Genomic DNA, 20373 nt, shown 5'->3' with positions numbered 1-20373 from the left:
TATGACATTTAATAATCCTTAAAAACTTGAACCACTTTCAGATTTGCACTGCTATTGATGGTTTTTCACATAATAGGAGTGAGGAATTCAAGAGAAGTTTGGAAAAGGGTAATGTAGAAATCAGAATTTTTAGGATAAACTTCCCTGATTTTTGTTTTCCTTGAGCAGCGGTAACAGCTATGTCTTAGTCTGTGTGGGCTTGTATAACAAATATACCATATACTGTGTGGCTTATAAATAACAAACATTTATTTCTGAAGTTTCTGGAGGCTGGAAAGTCCAAGATCATGGTGCTGAGAGTTTTGGTGTCCACAGAGGGCCAGTCTTCCGACACAGCTGACTTTTTGCTTTAACCTCACATGGTAGAAAGGGCAAGACAGCTCTCTGGGGCCTCTTGTATAGGGATACTAATCCATTCATGGGGGCTCTCCCATCTTGACTTAACCACCTCTCAAAGATCCCACCTCCTAAAATCATCACATTAGAGGACAGGATTTCAACATATGAATTTGGGAGGGACACAAATATTCAGAGCATTGTAAACTGTCACACTAAGGACATAATCTGAGATGAGCTCAAGCTCTCCCTGAAAACCCAGTCCTGAGGGCCACATCAAGTAGCACACAGTCTGAGTAAGCAAGAATTAAAGACCTGGAAGCATTTAGTCAAGTGCAAAGAAAATACTGTTCTTAGAAGGTATATATATATATATATATATATATATATATATATATATATATATATAATTCTGGCAGCTTCTCCGAAGTACTAATTCATTCACTTATTTATTCATTAATTCTAATAAACCTTTGGCAAGGACCTACCACGTACTAGTTAGTGAAGATCAGTGCAGGACTTGTGGAAGCAGTAACCTATCAAATTTAAGTTGAGGACTGAGAGAAGATTTTAATGGGCCCCAAATGTGAAGTAATTCTGGAGTATAGGAAGAAAATAGACCAAAAATATATGCAAAAAATATGTTTGGAAGGGCATGACTAGGGAGAGAGGAAGGTTGAGGTTGATATACAGAGCCTGTCATGGAAGAGCAGGTAGTTTACCAAAAATAATTCTAAGTCCAAAGTCATAGTAAGCTTAATGCTGAAGGGTTGTTTTAATATATTCAGCAAATCTTGACTTTAAAAAGAGCAGCAAAACCAGAAACAAGAGCCCTCTAGTTAGGTAGGATCTAAAGTTGAAGTTAGTTGCAGAAGGGGAGATCAGATGTCAAGGGTGGGAGCTCATTAGTTTTAATCACAAGAAAGCCAAGCCAGAAAGAGCAAGATGTGGATGTAAGCTTGCCCTGGGGTATGTCTATCTGCATGTTTGCTTTAGACACACGTTCCCTACTTTTTTTGGAAAAAGGGAATATATTATTTCAGATTATGAAATCATACCTGTTCATTTGCTACAATTTCCTGTATTCTAAAGAGTACAGACTCAACATCCAGAGGTAGCCATTGCTTATAATTAGATGGCTTCCCTTCCCTGAGGCGCTGGCTGCTTCAGACAGGTAAAACACATCCCATATAACAATTTGCTCTCTTTCTTCACTTAACATCACTAGTGGTTTCTTCAATAATATAATTTTCAGTAACTGCATAAGAGAATTTCCTTTTTTAGCCTGTGAAGGCATTCTGTCTCTTTCAAATAACATCTCTGAAAGATCCATGAGCTATAATTGAATCAATCAATCTTCACTTGATCGATTTTATATCAAAGAAAAATATCAGGATCAAAACTCTTTTAGTTTACAAATATAGTTCGTGGATAAAAGCAAAGGGAAAATGTTCCCCCCCTCCCCAAATGTAACTGTACTTTCTATCTTCACTCTGGTTTGCTTTTTACCTCCTTGTTTTTCACTAAAAGTCTTTGCTACAAACACAGGTTTGCCTAGAGTAACTCATTGAGGGTATGACTCCATGGTTTTCTATGATTTTTCAGAATCTTGTCCCCAAAATGACAAGTCCTTCTAGATATAAGCATAAAATGAAAAAAATCCATAATAAAAAATATTTAAAACTATATACACATTTTGTGTATACATAATATTGATGAGGGGCATATTGAACCCTATATGTAATCTGTGTCTTCTGTTAAAAAGCTTTATTTCTCTATCATGAATGTTAGGTAAACCACAATATTTTCATCAATAAATCTTGCTGCTAATGAAGTATCACCAACTTCTACCCATACTTACTAAAATCTCATGCCAAGATTCTAGAAACAATTTAAAGAATACTCACCCTAAAAAGAACAATTTATTCCTTTCAGTCTACATGGTTTAAACATCAAATGCAGCCAGTATTGGATATTTTGCAATGTATTATTACTAACAATAATTTTGGCACTGATATTAATATATATTTAATGGGCCTCTTTGAGAAATGCTATTTTTACTCTTTTAAAAAACACAAGTATTAAACAGATACTTGTAGTGAAGACTACAAGATAGAGAGAAATTCAGTCCAATATCCTGCAGGTCTGTTAAGAACCTTAATGAACTTATCTCCTTGACAACTTGTGATTTAGTTGCCCAGATCCACCTTTGAGAAAAGTGATATTCCCCTGTGTTACTCAAGAGCTAAGATGAGTTTTGGGTTGCCAAAACTTTCATTAAAATTTTATGTAACCATTCTCTAGAGCATGGAACTTGCATAATACCTTATCATCCATGAATTATGCATGTCAGTTTCTATATTCACCCTATTTTTACGTTTAGTCTTTAAGTGTATTTATAGAAGGGTTCCCATACGCTCATTATGCTGTAAATATATTTAAAAAGAAGTATACAGTGTCACTGCTTGAAAATAACAACAAAAAAATCTTAAGGAGGGTCAAATTTATATGCATTAATATGTAACCAAAAACCCCTATCTGTGGTTCACCATCAAAAGTTGAAGTCATTGAAAGACATAAACTAGAGATTTACTCTACTCTCTAGTATATACAGTTCCCAGACACTGTAAATTAAAATTTAGGGAGTAAATTTATAGGATTTAAACATTGAAAGTATCAAATTGGAAAGCAGTCCTTAATCTTCAAAGCCAGCAAGAAGAAATCCAAGGTAGGAGTTACTTAAGACAAGGCCCCTTTTATACTTTATATATTCTTTTAAGTCACTGAGCTTATATAATACTGTGTTGGGAGGCCCAAGACAACTCCAGATTCAGTGATTTGCTAGATAAACACAACAATCAGCACAAGATTTATTATAACAAAAGAATAAAGAGTAAATGCAACAAAGAATGAAGTACATGGGACAAAATTGAGAGAAACTAGGCCCAAGCTTACAAGCATGTTCTCCCCATGGAGTCACACATACAGCATGCTTCATTCCTACAGCATCTGATAGTGATGACACATCTGAAGTGTTGTCTCCTAGGAAAGCTCATTCAGTGCCTAAAGTGCCTCAAGTTTTTAATGGAGAAGTTCACATCGTCACCCTCTGGTTAGCATGCACCAAAAATCCAAAATCCACAGAAGGAAAACAGGTGTTTAGCATAAACCACATTGCTTGTGCAGTTTAGGTGGAGCAAACCACTCTTTTCTGATTCTGAGAATAGTGGGAAGTCTTCCACATCCAAGTTCCTAGACACAAGCCAAGAGTGAACCTTACAAGCAGGCCTTTCTATGTTAATTCTTCTCTGCACATTTTAGGAAATTAGTTGTTTTCATTCATATATATTTTTATCCTATCACTTATGATTAATTTCATCTTAAGACAAAATGTGTGTCCCAATGCAGATGGGAAGAGATGTGCAGTAACATGTCTTGATACAGAATTACAGAATTTCAATCATACATACAGATTAAATAGATGGAAATAATTTCAAGAGCATAGATAATAGTAAGGGACACCTGGATGGCTCAGGGGTTGAGCGTCTGACTTTGGCTCAGGGTGTGATCCCGGATTTCTGGGGTCGAGTCCCACACTGGGCTCCTTGCATGGAGCCTGCTTCTCCCTCTGCCTGTGTTTCTGCCTCTCTCTGTGTGTCTCTCATAAATAAGTAAATAAATAAATAACAATCTTAAAAGAAAAGAAAGTAAAGTTCTGGTTTGGTTCTTTAACTAGTATCATCCATTCAGTGGTGGAATAGAGGCAAGAGGCAAGGGAGGAGACATTTTTTAGTTTTTATTTTATTTAGGTGTCCTAAATTTAAACTCAGAGCAATATGTCTTAACAAAGAATAAGGCGAACTTTGCCAAGAGGCTTGTAAACTCTCACTGGACTTTGAGTTTATAGTTTCTAGGCAACTTCCTCCAAGATCCTGTTTAAGGTCTCCTGCAATGCATTCTGCTGCTTGAAATGGAAGATTTCCAAGTCTCTAGTCCATGGAGCTTGTTTCCAACTTTTAAGTGCCTAGCAGCCTCTAAAGGCTCAGCTGCGTAAAAGTATTTTTAAGCTGGACCATTTAAACTAATCCTGTTTGAAGAACACTACTTCCTTTTTATTTGGAGAAGTGTGGGCTGCTCCTCAGGCCAATGAATATATGTCCTACTGTACTTGAGAAGTTCTATCTGCTAGGGTGCTATGCCCACACTGGTAATGAAATCAAAACAGGAGGTGATATGCCAACGGAGAGAACCCTATGTGATTGACATTCAGTTCCTATCATCACCAGAATCTTTTTAACTTCTCTTAGAAATAAACTCATTGCCCCAGAGTTTTATTTCTTAAAGATTATAGAGGCTAATAGAAGTGACTGTCTGTTCTCCTTTAGTACTGAAGAGTCTCCAGGAGACATTTCATTGGTAAACACCTTTAAGGACTTAAAAATTGTCAATACCAAGACCACCACTTCTACCTCCAGTCTGTTCTCCTCCTTGTCTCTGGGTCATTTTCATTCGTGTCTTTTCTCCCAAACTAGCTTTTCAAGCCCTCGGGATAAGATCTTTGTCTTTCCTACCTATTGCATCATTTCATACTATTTTAAAACTTATATCCTGGTAAAAGGAGGACAGGACAGCAACGGTCACTGTATATAATGTATTTGTTACAGCAGTTAAATGCACTCCTCGGCCAGGGATGCATGTGCTTATACAGCACTCATTAAATCCACAATTATTTCATGCCAACAAATATTTCAGGGAATGTCCTCTGGAATCTTGCCCTAGGTTTATAATTCTCCTCTCTTTCTCAGCTCTTTGACCTTGCCACAACAAACTATCTGCATTCCTGTCCCCTGTTGTACATTATGGTTTCCAAACTGCTGGATGTTCTGTCTAGAGTTGCCATCTTCAGCCTGCTGATATTTAAAATCTCAGTTTCAATATGACCTCCCCTAGAAAACTGTCCTCGATCTCAAAGTCTGGGTTAGAGACCTAGCTGCATTTCCACCATATGATAGAATTATGTCTACCTTGGTATTTACCATACTGCAATTATTGACTCATCTGATGGCTCTACTAAATTCATAAGCCACTTAAGGACAAGAGCTATACTGTACCCAGCTTTTTGTTTTTAGCACGTAGGGGTCTAGCACAATATAGGGCCTCAATACATGCTTACTGAATACATCGATGGGCATTTTAAAAGTTATAGAGATGCTTCTGCTAAACAGATTAATACAACTCAAGCATTTTCACTTTGTGTGTGTTTTTTCTCATACGGTTCCATCTCTGAAGAATGCTCTATTCTTCCCTCTTTTCCTAAATTCTATTGAATCTTCTGGGTCCAGGATTAGGGCCACCCATTACAGTTCAGAAGGGATTCCTTCATCCACTGAACCTGTTTCTTGAATTTTACATTCTATTGCCTCAATAATCCGTGCTATGTTTTTTCACTTTATATTTTAGTAACTTTTTTTTTTTACTATAAAATACATGCTTATTTTGGAAGTTGGGAAATATTATAGCAAAAATAAAGATAATATGTATTTCCTTAGCTGGCAATGATTATTGTAAATATTTTAGAATTTCTGTCTCTATGTATTTACCTATAATTAAAAGTAAATTTTTATGGTCTTGTGCTTTTTTTCCTTCATTAATATTATATCACATGTACTTTCAAGCTTACCATATTGTCTATGAAGTATGGAAGGGAAAAGATGTGGATAGACATTTCCCCACTTGAGACTGTCCCTGTCAGTAACATATTTGCATACTGGACATGCTGGCAACCATCTTGGCTCTGAATGGAAATCTAAAAAGAGATAAAGACTAAGTAAAATAGAGCTTTATACTACTGTAAATGTAATCCTTTTGGACAACTAAATCTGACTAAAATTTCAAGGGGTAATTCCATAAATTTCATAAAGTCTCAAAGGGAACCTGCCAAGAAAAAAAAAAAAAAAAGGAAGACAAGAAAAAGAACTCTTGTGTCTGAAATAGATAGCCATTGATATTAACATTTTTGAGAGTGTTCCACTCGCAGACCTTTTGGTTGGTGCATTCCAACCAACTCACTCATTCTCTCGCCTCCCCTCCACCTGCCTCTCTCAATAAATGTTAGTGTGTTATTATTGTCATCACCACTATATTCTTCTCAGCTGTTCTGCACCAAATAAGGGCATCTTCCTAGGTTTCTATTAAAGATCCCTGATTACCTTTGGCAAAATTAATTATGATCTAAGTCAAGTAAAATACACTTCATTATGAACTTGGGTTTTCAATTCTGTCTCTTGCACTAACCTTTGAATATTCCATGTGAGGTCTTGGTTGCTCATCTATGGTCTGCAATTTGAATAATAAGGGCAAGGCACTGGTGTTAGTGAATGAAACAGAGATTAGAGAAACAATACGAGACACTTAGAAGATAAAATTGGCAGGAATTAGAGTAATCAAATATTCGAGGTGCCCAGACAAATATTCGAGGTGCCCAGATTTTAATATAAGTATTGATTCTTAATATCATTCTTTTTTTTTAATACCATTCTTGATACAATTTCAATCCATGATTTGAACAGAAGGAGACTATTATATGAATATAAACTATGTTAATAAAGATTTTCCCCATTACAAAACTAATCCATGGTTCCTGCTGAAAGTTTGCACAACACAGAAATGTTCAGAAGAGCAATGCAAGTAAGCATTTTTTTCATATCCTAAAAAGAGCCACTATTAAGGGTTAGGCCATTATAGTCATTTTTTCCCCATATCGCAGAATCTTATGAACTACAAGAAAGTACTTGAATTTACTTAGGTAATTACTTAGGTAATAAAACACAGCTTAGATTTATAAAGCTATAAGAATAAAGCAAATGTTGATACAATATTTTACATGCCAGATGTCAAAAGCATTGTTTTGTTTTCCCAAAATGTCTCCCTGATTCCTGAAGGAGTCCATTTTCCTGCCCTGTGGTCACATAAATAATGTAGCACTACAGAGGTCCATCAAGGGTTGTTAGGGAAGCAAGAATTTTGTGCTGTTTTCACTGGGCTCACCCTAAAAACATCACAGTGCAGTCACTTCAAAGTTAACCAGAGCACTGCCAGTCTGCTCAATGTAGGGAGAGACAGGCTCAGGAGTGCAGTCTGATGATATTTCTGACACAGATGTGCTTGTGGATTGAGCATGGTAACATGCTTGCCTAGTCCTCTTTAGTGCTTGAAAATCAACTACTTTCTTCCTTCTGAAAAGTATCCTTGTGGTGAGAGAGAACTAGAAAAGAACTGGATACACGCTTGACAACATCCATGTCCCTATAGGGTGGAAATTGAGTTTCATTCCTTTTTACTCTTTTTTTTAAGACTTTATTTATTTGACAGAGAAAGAGAGACACATAGAGAGCACAACCAGAGGGAGCAGCAGAGGGAGAGGGAGAAGCAGACTTCCTGCTGAGCAGGGAGATGGATGCAGGGCTCAATCAGGACCCTGAGCCAAAGGCAGATGCTTAACCAACTAGGCTCCCAAGCGCCCCTATTCTTTTTGACTCTTTCTTTTTCTAAAGATTTATTTATTTATTCATTAGAGACACAAAGAAAGAGGCAGAAACACTAGCAGAGGGAGAAGTAGGTTCCCTGTAGGGAGCCTGATGCAGGACTTGATCCCAGGACCCCGGGATCATGACCTGAGCCAAGGGCAGACGCTCAACCACTGAGCCACCCTGGTGCCGCTCTTCTTGACTCTTAATTGTGATTCAGGATCTCCATACTTTACAGTGAATAAAAAAAAAAACAAAAACAAATACAACACAATGGAGAAATTCCACATACATATTATTTCAGCATCCCCCAATCCTCTTCCTGCACAGTAGTTATTAAAGTGAAGGAGATCAGTACAGAGGATGTATCCACACTTCACCAGCTAGGTGCAGAGCTGTTCCCTCAACGCCTTCATGTGTTTTCAGGGAAGGTATCTTTGATCTTCCTATGAAATTACAAATGTCCCCACTCTTCAACACAAGCCCCCTTCTCCACTGTATTTTTTCCATAGTGCTCATGGTCTTCTGTTACACTTTTCATTATGTATTTATTTTGCCTTTTATCTGCCACACACACACACACACACACACACACTAAAATATAAGCTGCAACAGGGCAGAGATTTTTATTTACTGTTTTCCAAGAGGCACATTGTTGTGAATAGTATTTATGTACTATTCTTGATGCTTCATAAATATTTGTTAAATAAATAAACCTCAGTTTTCATCAGTTTAGCATGATCAAATTATTGAATTTATCATGATATAATGACACAAATGGCTACTGATCTGTATGTATATTTGTTTAGATTTTTTATATAAACTCCTATGCAGTCTGCAACTAAAAATAATTTTACTTCTTCCTATCCTAACCTGTATACTTTTATGTCTGTTCTGGCCTTGTTGTATAACTAGATCGTTTAGCCTGAGTATGAGTGGTAGGAAGAGACACCCTTGACTTGTTTTAAATCTTATGGAAGAAGGATTCAGTCTTTTACCATGAATGATGATAACTGTAATTTTTTTTGTAGATGTCTTTTAATCAGGTTAATGATCTCCTTTATACCTAGTTTCCTGAAAGACTTAATCAGAAATGGATAGTAGGTTTGGTAATACTCTTATGTGAGTCTATTAAAATAATAGATTTCTTTTTAGTTTGTTAATATGCTGAATGGAATTATTGATTTTTCCTTTTTTTTTTTTTTGAGAGAGAGATTGAGGATATGTGGGAGAAGGTTAAAGAGGGGCAGACGGAGAGGGAGAGAGAGAATCTTAAGCAGACTCCATACCTAGCAAAGAGACCCACACAGGGCTCAATTTTACTACCCTGAGACCATGACCTGAGCCGAAACCATGAGTCCGGTGTCTAACTGACTGATCCACCCGGGCACCCCTTTCCTACTTTTTTATTACAGTAAAATACACACAAAATGAAATCCACCATTTTAACCACGTCTAAGTATACAGCTCAGCAGTATTAAGTACATTCGTAATGCTGTCCATCCATCTCAGTAACTCTTTTCATCTTGCAAAACAAATTTTTGCCCATTAAACAGTAACTCCCCATTCCCCTCTCCCCATAGTCCCTGGCAACCACCATTCTGTTTCCTATCTTCATAACTATGACTATTTTAAGTACTTCATGCAAGTAAAACCATACAGTATTTGTCTTTTTGTGACTGGCATATTTAACTTAGCACAATGTCCTCACGATTCATCCATGTTATAGCCTATGCCAGAATCCCTTTCCCTTTTAAGACTGAGTAATATTCAATTCCATTGTGTGTATATATACCATTTTAGTTGTTAGTCAGTGGACACTTAGGTTGCTTCTACCTTTTAGCTATTGTGAATAATGCTGCAGTGAATAAGGGTGTGCAAATCTAATAATATGGCAACTCTGGAAATCAGATTCTGCCCTTTCACCAGGTTTTATTGTTTTGTCTTTTACTTATTTTATTTATCTTTATTGTTGTAAGGCTATCTCTGTGCTTAGATTAGCTTGTGGTATATAAACTTAAAGGTTTTCTCAGGTCTTTTCTGAGACTTTTCCCTAGGCATACATACTCACTTTCTAATTTTCCCCCTATATGCAGTTGCTTGTGAATAACAAAGCCATTAGTATTTGGCTCCCAAAAAGGGGGAAAAGAAAATAGTCAAAGGGGGGATGCTGGGCACTGACTCTTTAAATCTAAATCCCCTGGAAGTCACTTTAGTCACTAGGGAAGGGCTTGCAACAATAAGAGGGGTGGAGAGTTGCAACAATAGTATCTGCTCACCTTCTTGGCTACAGCTCTGTGATCAGAAGCAGCAATCAGAGGTCAGAGAATAGGTTCCTGGTATCTGGAGGACAGGTTCCTTTTTGTTGTTCCTGGATCCTGCAAGCTGTGTGCAAGATGCTCTAGGAACATGTACATAGCTGTTTGCCACATGGCTAGGGTCAGGGAGGTTGTAAGCTGTTACTGCGCTAAGAGCTGAAATTGACTGAAATGAACCACAATTTACTCTCCAAGTCTTCTCCAGGAAGTTGTAAGACTTTGATAGACTCCAAAGTTCTAAAATAGTTGTATCAGATACGTTCTTCCAGTGCAATTGTTGTCGAGCTGAGGACAAAGATTTCTGGCACTTCCTACTTCATCATCTTCCCAGAATCCTCTTTCACATTATTGACTTTTCTATGTTAAATTAACTTTGCACTGTAGGTAAATGCCATTTGTCATGATGCAATATCCATCTTGCATATTGTTGGATTCAATTTACTAAAATTTTAGAAATTTTTAAAGTTGAGATATTTTGAATCCATGTCTATAAGAGATATTGCTCTGTAGTGTGTATGCGTGTATGTGTGTGTGTGTGTGTGTCTTATATGTTTTTGTCTGATGATGATGGCCTCAGTACATTGGTAAGTATTTCCTGATTTTCAATTTCTCATCAAATTCTTAATGCTGTATAAGTTCTATGTACCTTTTCCCCTGTGTTTCTGGATTTTTTTAATGGTCTTTGTATATAGAGTCTGAGTTTTTAGGTTTGTTTATTTTACTACTACTTATTTTTATATATGATGAATTCTTCCCAAATAAGTGGTATTGTGTGAACACTTGGTATTAAGGAGGAGCCAGGACAATACCTTGGCTAGTAAAAGCTGCTCACAAACAAACCTCTATTTGAATCAGGGATTTTAACTGTATCTAATAGATAATTATATTGTTTCAGTTGACAAAGATGAGTAGCTATAAGTGGGTTGCCAAGTTTAGCAAATATAAATATAGATGTCTATGAATCTCCCTCTTGATGCCATGCCCTCTTCAGCACTACTTCCCTTAACTTACTGTGGGTTCAAACCAGAGCCAAGGAGGCTTCAAAACTAGACACTTAGTGCTGGACTTACACAAATACTTCCAGGTCCTGCCCTTCTTATGTGTGCCTACTTTGGAGATACCTGTGCTCTTGAGGAAGTCCCAATTTGGTGTCCTTCTTCACCTGATAAGCATTTCACTATACTGCCTGATTTCTTTTTTTTTTTTTTCCAAAAATTTTTCACTGCATTTTATGCTTAGTTTAGATTTTATCTTTAAATACTATTATTACGAAAGATGAAATATCAATTTCTGTTTTTCTCTTTCTTCTTTCTTACTGCTTTCAGAACTGAAGAAATGTTTACTTTGCCAATTCATACCTAGAGATTTGTTCTTTTTCTATTTAATAGTTTCTTCAATATCTATTTAGTTTAATATTCTTTCTACTTTGTATTTTCCCATTTTTTCCAACTATTTGTTCAAAACATGTTCACTATTTTGTAATGTGCCATTTTATTATTTATACATTTTCCTTTGTCCTATTGACCACTCATTTCCCACTTTATATTTTTTTAAATTCTGCAATTATTTTTATCTTCATTGTTTTACCCCCAACATTACATTGATTTGGGTTGGGATTTATTTTGTTATTTCTCTCTTTTTTTCATTGAATACCTACTTTACTTTTTTATCAAAATTTTGAAAAATGGAAATATTTAAAACTATTAGTTATATGTGAGAAAAGATGGATCTCGTTCATTTAGATGTGTTGCTATTATGATTTGCCTTCCAAAGTCTCTTATTATGGTTAAAAATCTGTATTTAACAAAATGATGCTAAGCAGCATCGCCCCATCCCCACTGAATTCTAGGAAGCTAAATATTTTTTTAATTCAAATATAATTGTGCAGTACCTTATTTATTTCTTAGTTTTTGCATTGTGATCAGAGAATATAAACTATGGAATATATACATTTTTCAATTTATTGACTCTTCTTTTTTGTTTTTTAAGTAGTACAAAAGTAGCTCTAATATAATATAATAGAAAAAAATGGCCACACTTTTTCTCCTTGATTACCTACCTTTCTCTGGAATATAACTGCTTGTGGTTTTAGAGGCAGCAATGTACTGTTTATTACCTGATCTCCTTCTCTCAGCACACCTTATATTTCAGAAGATGAATATCTAGACTTAGATGAACTAATTCAGATACAGTAAAAATTAATAAGAATTTAAAATTAGGGTATGAAGTAACTGTGTCAGTGAGCTATGACTTCTGAGAGTGAGTATAACACAATACAGAGGAATTTGATGGTATTACTATTGGGAATTACTGAATAACTATCCAAAAACTTAATATCTTCAAATAATATTTAAGTTTTAACTTTTGATTCTTTATAACTGGTAAACCAAATGCTTCTTGTCTTGGCTCCATCATGAGGCTTTGATCAGCTGTGAATCAAGTAGGCACCTCTGTTTCTGGGGCATGGCGGGTTGTCCATTGGATCACCTGGGTTCTCTTCCATTTGTCTTATTTCTGAATGTCTCTCGTATCCTCCCAACAGTCTAGCCTGGTATGAAGCATAAGTGCAAGCAAGCTCAAAAGCACAAGAAATCATGCTAAACACGCAAAGCCTTCTGAGGCCCAGACACAGAACCTGCATACAGTCACTTTAGCCATGTCCCATTAGTCCAAAGAAGTTAAAAGGCCATTCCAGAGTCAGAGTATGGATGTAAAACCCAAGAATACAGGGTAAGGAGTGTGGACACATGGAAGCAATTAATTTGTGCCGGAATAACAGTCAATTATCACAGTCTTCCCTCTAGACCAATCACTGGTGTCCTCATGCAAAATACACCTATTGTTTTTCAAACCCCCCAAAAGTCTCTGTTTATCTAATCATGTCTGCAGTCTCAAAGCCTAGGAATCTTAGCTTTGTAAGTGCATCTCCTTGATAAGGAGAACTATAAAGAAACAAATCATCTACTCCTCATTCCTCATCTTCCAAACTATGATAGAGCAGGGAAACAGAGAAAAACAAGAAGCCAACATTAAATATACCCATACGTGAAGCAGATGGACAGGAGACACATACCAATTACTAGTCTTGAGTCATTCTGAAATTCCCCTGGCAAATGTTTAAAAGTCCTGCAATTCTGGGTATGAAATATACTCTTGAATAGGATGTGGGTCTATACGTTGTCTTATACTGTGTCTTGAAGCTACATTAAATTTGATTCTTATGTTGAGCCCATTTCTTTCATTGGCACTTAATATTTTACTTAAGATGCTGGATAGGTCAGAAACAGTGGACAGAAACTAAAAAGTTATAGGGCAAGCTTCATGGCTTTGGGGCCATAATATAGGGCCATCAAATAAATTCATGACAATATTTAGGATAAGTCAACTCTGAAAAGAAGCCAGTTAACACAAATCATTAAGAAAATGGACCTCTGAGAGAATTAAGAAGATGGATTTCAGTGAGACAATATGACCCAAGTTCATTAAGGGTACAGAGTATGTGGTTAGGTATCCTAGTTTCTGGGTTAATCTTAAGGTTAAGTTCCTTAACCTTAGTTAGTCATCTTTATATTCCTTTTCCTTAGGCTTCATCATATTCCTTTTCTTTAGGCTCCAAAAGAAAACTTTTATTCTTTTTCTAACCTTATTCTTTTCTGTAAGCTAATTATGGCAACATCTTAACCAAAATGGCATGTACCTAAATCCTTTGTTGAAATAGATAGAAATGTGGTCTTCTCCTATTGTAATCCTAGGTACATTGCAAGGTTTATTGATTTCCTTGTACATATAAATGGAAACATGTTTATATGAAACCATGCTAACTAGATGTATAAAACATTATTTTCATTATTACTATCATAATATGTATCCCCATTGAAGGAATAAAGCGCAAAAAAAAAAGGATTAGCCATGGTATTTCCTGGGTGAGCATTCTATAAAATTCTTTATTTTCCCTGCTTACAATTTTTTTTGACTGAAAATCACACACATATCCTTAGTGTTCAGTTCAGTTCAACAATTCTATATATCCTTGAAAACTCTCAGAAAACAAGACAAGATATTTTTATAACCAAAGAAAATTCATTTTGCCCCTTTTTGTCTTCCCTGCATCTTCGTGATACAACCATTCCCCATCTTTGATCATTATAAATTAGCTTCATTTGCTCTTAGAGGTTATAGAAATGGAATGATAGAATTGATCATGTGTGTATGTGTCTTACTCTGATCAATATAATGATTTAAGGCTATATCCATGGTGTTGTTTCATTATCTCTTGAAATATGTTGTTTTCTCCATTTTCGATTTCCTTTCTTTCTGGGGATTTCATTACACACATGTGAGATCATTTGATCTTTGACAGATCTGTTCTATGTTCTGTTTTTTCAGACTTTTTTCTTCCTCTTTATGCTTCTGTTTGATGCTTTCTATTGCTCTGTATTAAAATTCTCTAATTCTTTTCTCTACTGAATTCTATTTGCTATTAAATGCATATGATGGAGATGCCTGGGTGGCTCAATGGTTGAGTGTCTGACTTGGGCTCAGGTCATGATCCTGGGGTCCTAGGATCTGGTCCTAAATCAAGCTCCCCATAGGGAGCCTGCTTCTCCCTCTGCCTATGTTTTTGCCTCTCTCTGTGTTTCTCTCATGAATAAATAAATAAAATATTAAAACAATAAAATAAATGCATATAATGAATTTTCATTTCAGATATTACAGTTCCTACATCTCTACTAAAATTCTTTATATACTTATATTTATCACATTTTCAACTATATACGTTAGTACTTTTATTATTTTTTGCCTGTTTTCATTTAATTAATTTATTTTAAGACTTCTACTTCCTCACAACTTCCAGAGTTCTTTTTTTTAAATAACAGTTATCGTGAAGTTGTTGAATGATAATTTTAATATTGCACCATCTCTGCATCTACTTTTATTGACTATTTCCTTTCTTGACTATGGACCTCTCTCTCTCTTACTCTCTCTCTCTGCTTCTTTATGGGTTTTGTAAATTTGTTATTAGACGATTGTCTTTTGCGTAAAAGAATAGTATAGACAGAAATAAATTATATTTACATTTAGAAAAAAAGAATATACCTTCTTGTGATAAACTGCTATAACTGAGGCCTCATTCAATTTCACTTGTATTGAGCTAGGCCTGGGATTTTTGACATACCCAGTCTGAATGGCTTTAGTTTGTGTTCCTTCATTTCTGTTTCCTCATGTTTAGAAATTGAGCACAGATCTTTTTCCTTCTGTGAGGCTTGGGGTCTGAGAACTTGTGAGATTCTTGAGTTAACTCTGTGCTTTATAGCTGAGTTATGAGATTTCCAAGTTGTGGAATACTTCTCTGTGATTTCTACTAAAATAGGCAGATTGTTTGGTTTCTGAGGATTTTCCTTTGGTCTCAAAACCTACTTCAGGCTTTGTACACTGAGACAAAATTTCAGCTGATATGATATTATTACTTTGTTTCAACTGCTTCCCAGATAAAATCTGTATGCCTTGGATTTATGTCCTCAGGTATTTTGCTCTGTTTCCATCTTCAGAAGGCAGTTTCTTTGTAGTTGTGGGAGGCCACACAAGCCTTAGTGACAGTCTCTTTCTCAATTCTCCTGTTTGACACCCCAGCCCTTGACATAAGACCTAAACCAAATAGTGAAGACCATGGAAGAGTTGATGAATGAGGACAGACTTTTTCTATGCCTGGGATTTCCTGAAATTCTAATTTTTAATGTAAGCCAAGATGCAGCTCTTAAAAGTATATTCAGCTTGTTTCTTCCTACTTCCATTAATGGCAAATTCCCCATTCTCTCGTGAGGAAATATGTATAGATTCTCTGTCTTATAAAAAAATCATAACTCTCTAGAGCTCATATCATAGTTTCTTTGCATCTAAAACTATCTGATGAGTTCAGAAAAACTGAATTTTTGTAATTTATTTGTCTTAATTTGACTGTTGGGGAAAAGAGACAATCTCTTATAATTGTCTATGCCTTAATTAGAAGCTAAGTATTCTATTCCTTGTATTATATTAATTTTCAAATATTCTTCCAAATTGGCATGCATTGCTTTAGAAATATCCTAGTAATAAGTAGCATAAATAAAGTAAAATTAATCAAGTGTCTATCTTATCCAAAGGAAGTGATTTCAAATCTATAATATTAAATGTTAGGCTTTAGAAGAAATGACATTGGGATGCCTGGGTGGCGCAGCAGTTTAGTGCCTGCCTTTGGCCCAGGGCGCGATCCTGGAGACCCAGGATTGGGTCCCACGTCGGGCTCCCTGCATGGAGCCTGCTTCTCCCTCTGCCTGTGTCTCTGCCTCTCTCTCTTCCTCTCTCTCTCTCTCTCTCTGTGACTATCATGAATAAATAAAATCTTTAAAAAATAATAAAAAAATAAAAGAAATGACATTTCCTTTCTAATAAGAGGGAATTTGCTGTTGAAGGCAAACATTTTCTATTGTCTTACTTTTTGTTACTTTTATAAATGTTGAATTTACAATAAAATTCTATATTTATCTTCCTCTGTGATGCTAGAGACTGTGAAGAAAATCTAGTGCGTTGGGATCCCAATAGCTGAAAGAAATCATATCATTACCATTTACATAATTAAATGAGAATCAATTGAATATCACTACTATTTGTCAGTATTCAGGTGGGAATTATAATTTAAGCAATAAAAATTTTATTTATTGATTGATTGATTTAATTAAAGATCTTATCTATTCATGAGAGACACAGAGAGAGAGAGAGAGAGGCAGAGACACAGGCAGAGGGAGAAGCAGGCTCCATGCAGAGAGCCCGATGTGGGACTCCATCCCAGGTCTTCAGGACCACACCCCAGGCTGAAGGCAGTGCTAAACCACTGAGCCACCTGGGCTCCCCAAGCAATAAAAATTTTGACATATTAAAGATGATGAATCAATCAAGTAAAAGAAAGCAAACCAACCATCTGGCAACAACAAAAAGTTACATGCTTATTTTACAACTTACTAAAAACTTAGATTTACCAGTGTTACATTCATATCTATATAAGCACCCATTTCTACCTCATCCTTCTAGAAAAAAATAACAGGCTCATACACTTTAGGAAAGTTGCACAGGGAATTGAGTGATTAATGCAGAATCAATACTACCACCAAAGAGTCTACCTGATTTATCTTACAATCAACATGGGAAAACCGTTTTGATGTTATGACTCAGCAGATGTCAAGATGTAAACCTTTCACAAAATGATTTCAGGGCAGGAATTAACTTGCTTACTCTGCAGAACCAGGCAAGAGAGAAAATGCCAGGAAGAGTTCAACCAAGGATGTGCCTCAAATGTACCCAGTGTTCTTTCTTATTTTCTCCCCTTTTCTTCCTGTCTACCCTTTTCACCACTGCCAACTATTGTTAGAAAGAACACAAATGATGCAGTCAGCAATAAACTGGACAGAATATTAGTGCTCTAGAGAAATCATGTTAGTGGGAAATGGCTAAGTAAGACCATTGCTAAAACTTGCCTGCCATGGCTCTGAGCTGCCAGGTAAGGTACATAGAGAATTACAACCATTTGAAATTTAGAACTACATGGTTTCTGTTTTAGAGAGTCCTTCAACTCTTTGAATACTGAAGATTCCTCCTCTGCACTTTGCTCCAAATAGCCCTGATCCATCACAAAATTGTCATCTCAGAAACAACAGGATTTATTGAAGTATGTTAATAGCTCAGTTATTTATGAATAATTAATAATAATAATAATGTACAAATGCCAAGAAAATTCTAACGTAGTGAATAAAAATAACCAGGATGAGGTGAATTGCCCCAGGTTTTGGAAGAGTAAATATGGCCCCCATTCAAAAAAATTTTAGAAGCCTGAGCCCATAGAACTTGGCCTTATTATAATAAATATTTCCTGTATATTGTTTTATATAATTATTTGCACATCACCTCCATCTCTATATAATATACACATTCCTCTTCTCCACGATCTCTGCATGGATGCCCCTTTTCATTCTTCAGGTGGAGTGTGAATGTCACCTCCTCCTCTGAGAAACCTTTCTTAACTATGTAGTTTCAACCTAGTATCTTGTTTATTCCCTTCAAGGCCATTGTCAGATTGTGCTGCTATAACTAACTAACTAACTAACTAACTAACTAACAACTAACTAACTTTTTAGAAATCTTCTCTATTACTTTCCTGCCACAAACATCAGTTGATGAAGGCAGGAACATGTCTGATGTTCTGGGATATTAGACATTTAGCATCTGTCACACTGTAAGGCACAGAGGAAGATCTCACTTAATATTAGTGAATAAATAAATACATTAAATGCTATACCCCCCATGGAGTATCCTGTGCCCCTTTTTTATAGAACTATTTTTCTCTATGTCTCTTTTCTAAGTTATAGTGAAATTACTGGGCTCTAGTTGCAAGTAAAAAAACCAACATAAATTAATGTTAGCCCAGAAGGGATATTATTAACACATACAGTAAAAAACCAGAGATTGATCTTCACAGAAATGGTAGGATCCAGGCTTTATAAATGGTATCAGCATCCCAGAATTGCTATTTCTCTCTTTTTATCTTTCACCTCTGCTTCCCATTGAGTCAGCTTTATTTTTAAGCAAATTCTCTATATGTAGGAAGTGTGGTCTCCAACAGATGCAGGTCTGTGTTCAATCAGCTTAGCAACAACAGAAAGAAAGCATCTTTCTTGTTACCGCAGTGAATGACCCTAGGATAACTCTAATTATTCTGGCTGCATTAATCTGTGAGGCCAAGGGAATGAGGACATTGACTGGCCAGACTTGATTCATTGTATAACACTATCATCCAAAACATACCTTCCAAAAACCTCCTGGAGTGATTTTTTTTTTCACCAGAATAAGAAAGAAAGAATAGCATGTACTGCAAAGATCAAAAGCATATTAATCTGATCCACCACACGTTTCACCAGTAACTCTTCTAGACTAGTTACTACTTTATACGCTTTATGAAGATGCAGAATATACAAACCATCACAACTTGTGGTGTATTAGCTTCTTGTTTGGTATGTCTTAGTTCCCAGTGTATTAAACAAAGTTCCTAGTTTAGTACTTTCTTCTAATAAATGTCTTATGAATGAATTCATGAATGAATGAGTATTTTTCTGAACTTTTCAGCAGACTTCAGTTGAATTTTCTAATTAGATTTAGAGTATAACTTTGTCTCATGAAAATAACTTTTTCTAGGTGGAGGGGAGGGATGCATGATAGTATAAAAGGGACATCTCTATGTCCAGCGACTAGAATTTCAGACAAGGACATTCCCAGACATAATTCTGTCAGAAAAATCCACAAAATAAGATCAACACAAAGAAACCACAGTGTAATAGTTCTGAAAATATAAATATAAGCCATCCCCATCTGGAATATTACTTACAAGTTTTTATCCTCCTATTTCTTCTCCTTAAGGAAGAAAACCAAAACAAACAAAAGAAAAAACTATGTTCTGAGCTCAAAGGAGATTCAGATAGACCTTAATGTATGAGGCAAGCTGAAGTCATCACTAACATCTATAGATTCCTTTAGTTCTCTATGATACACAGTAAAGCAATGAATAATCCATTTATGACATTTATATGATTGAAAGGCACATAGACCATTTACAATTTTGACTGTATCTGAAATTCTGAAACAATTCTTACCACTTATTGTAGTTTTTGTAATTTCATAAGGCCCCAGCATGAAACAATCATAAAAGTTTTCACAGACTGTTAACAAAAAAGCAATCAAATCAGCAATTCTCAATTATGTATAATTTTTGCTTTCTCCATTAAATACTGCAAGGTGAGAAATACTAATAATCAGTTAAGTTATATATTTCATAATTTTAAATATGGAAAACTTTCTACTCCCCAAATGATTCTTGTAAGAGATGGTTAATTGTAGGAATCTAGAATCATGACAAATTTCTGCTATGAACTATAATTCTAGAATCTCTGTTAATTATCATTACTACTATCTCAATGTAACCATGATTTTATGAAGGATTTTTTATAACAAGTTGATTTTAAGATTCAGTGAAAAGTATATACAAACAGATATAGACTAGGCCTTTAAAATAAAATTATTTAAAGAAAACAACAAAAAGTACTCCCGCCCTAAGAGCCATCAAAATATAGTTTAAAGATACACTCTTATATAATGTTTTGGTCACTTCTTCA

At 35.6% G+C, this 20373-nt stretch overlaps 2 long non-coding RNA genes across 5 annotated transcripts in view; one reads left to right on the top strand and one right to left on the bottom strand.

Moving 5' to 3' along the window:
- The window catches only part of LOC144286343 (uncharacterized), a 232563-nt gene that overhangs the window by 49014 nt on the left and 163176 nt on the right, over positions 1–20373 (top strand). The window lies entirely within an intron of this gene.
- LOC144286344 (uncharacterized) lies at positions 6016–20072 on the bottom strand. Its single transcript, XR_013354416.1, has 3 exons — positions 19855–20072; positions 6631–6672; positions 6016–6142 (listed from the first exon to the last, which is right to left on the bottom strand). It is a non-coding gene; the product is annotated as an uncharacterized LOC144286344 (long non-coding RNA).

This window comes from Canis aureus, chromosome 16 (assembly GCF_053574225.1).
Source record: "Canis aureus isolate CA01 chromosome 16, VMU_Caureus_v.1.0, whole genome shotgun sequence".
Classification (NCBI taxonomy): Eukaryota; Metazoa; Chordata; class Mammalia; order Carnivora; family Canidae; genus Canis; species Canis aureus.
This window is presented reverse-complemented; position numbering and strand designations above follow the sequence as displayed.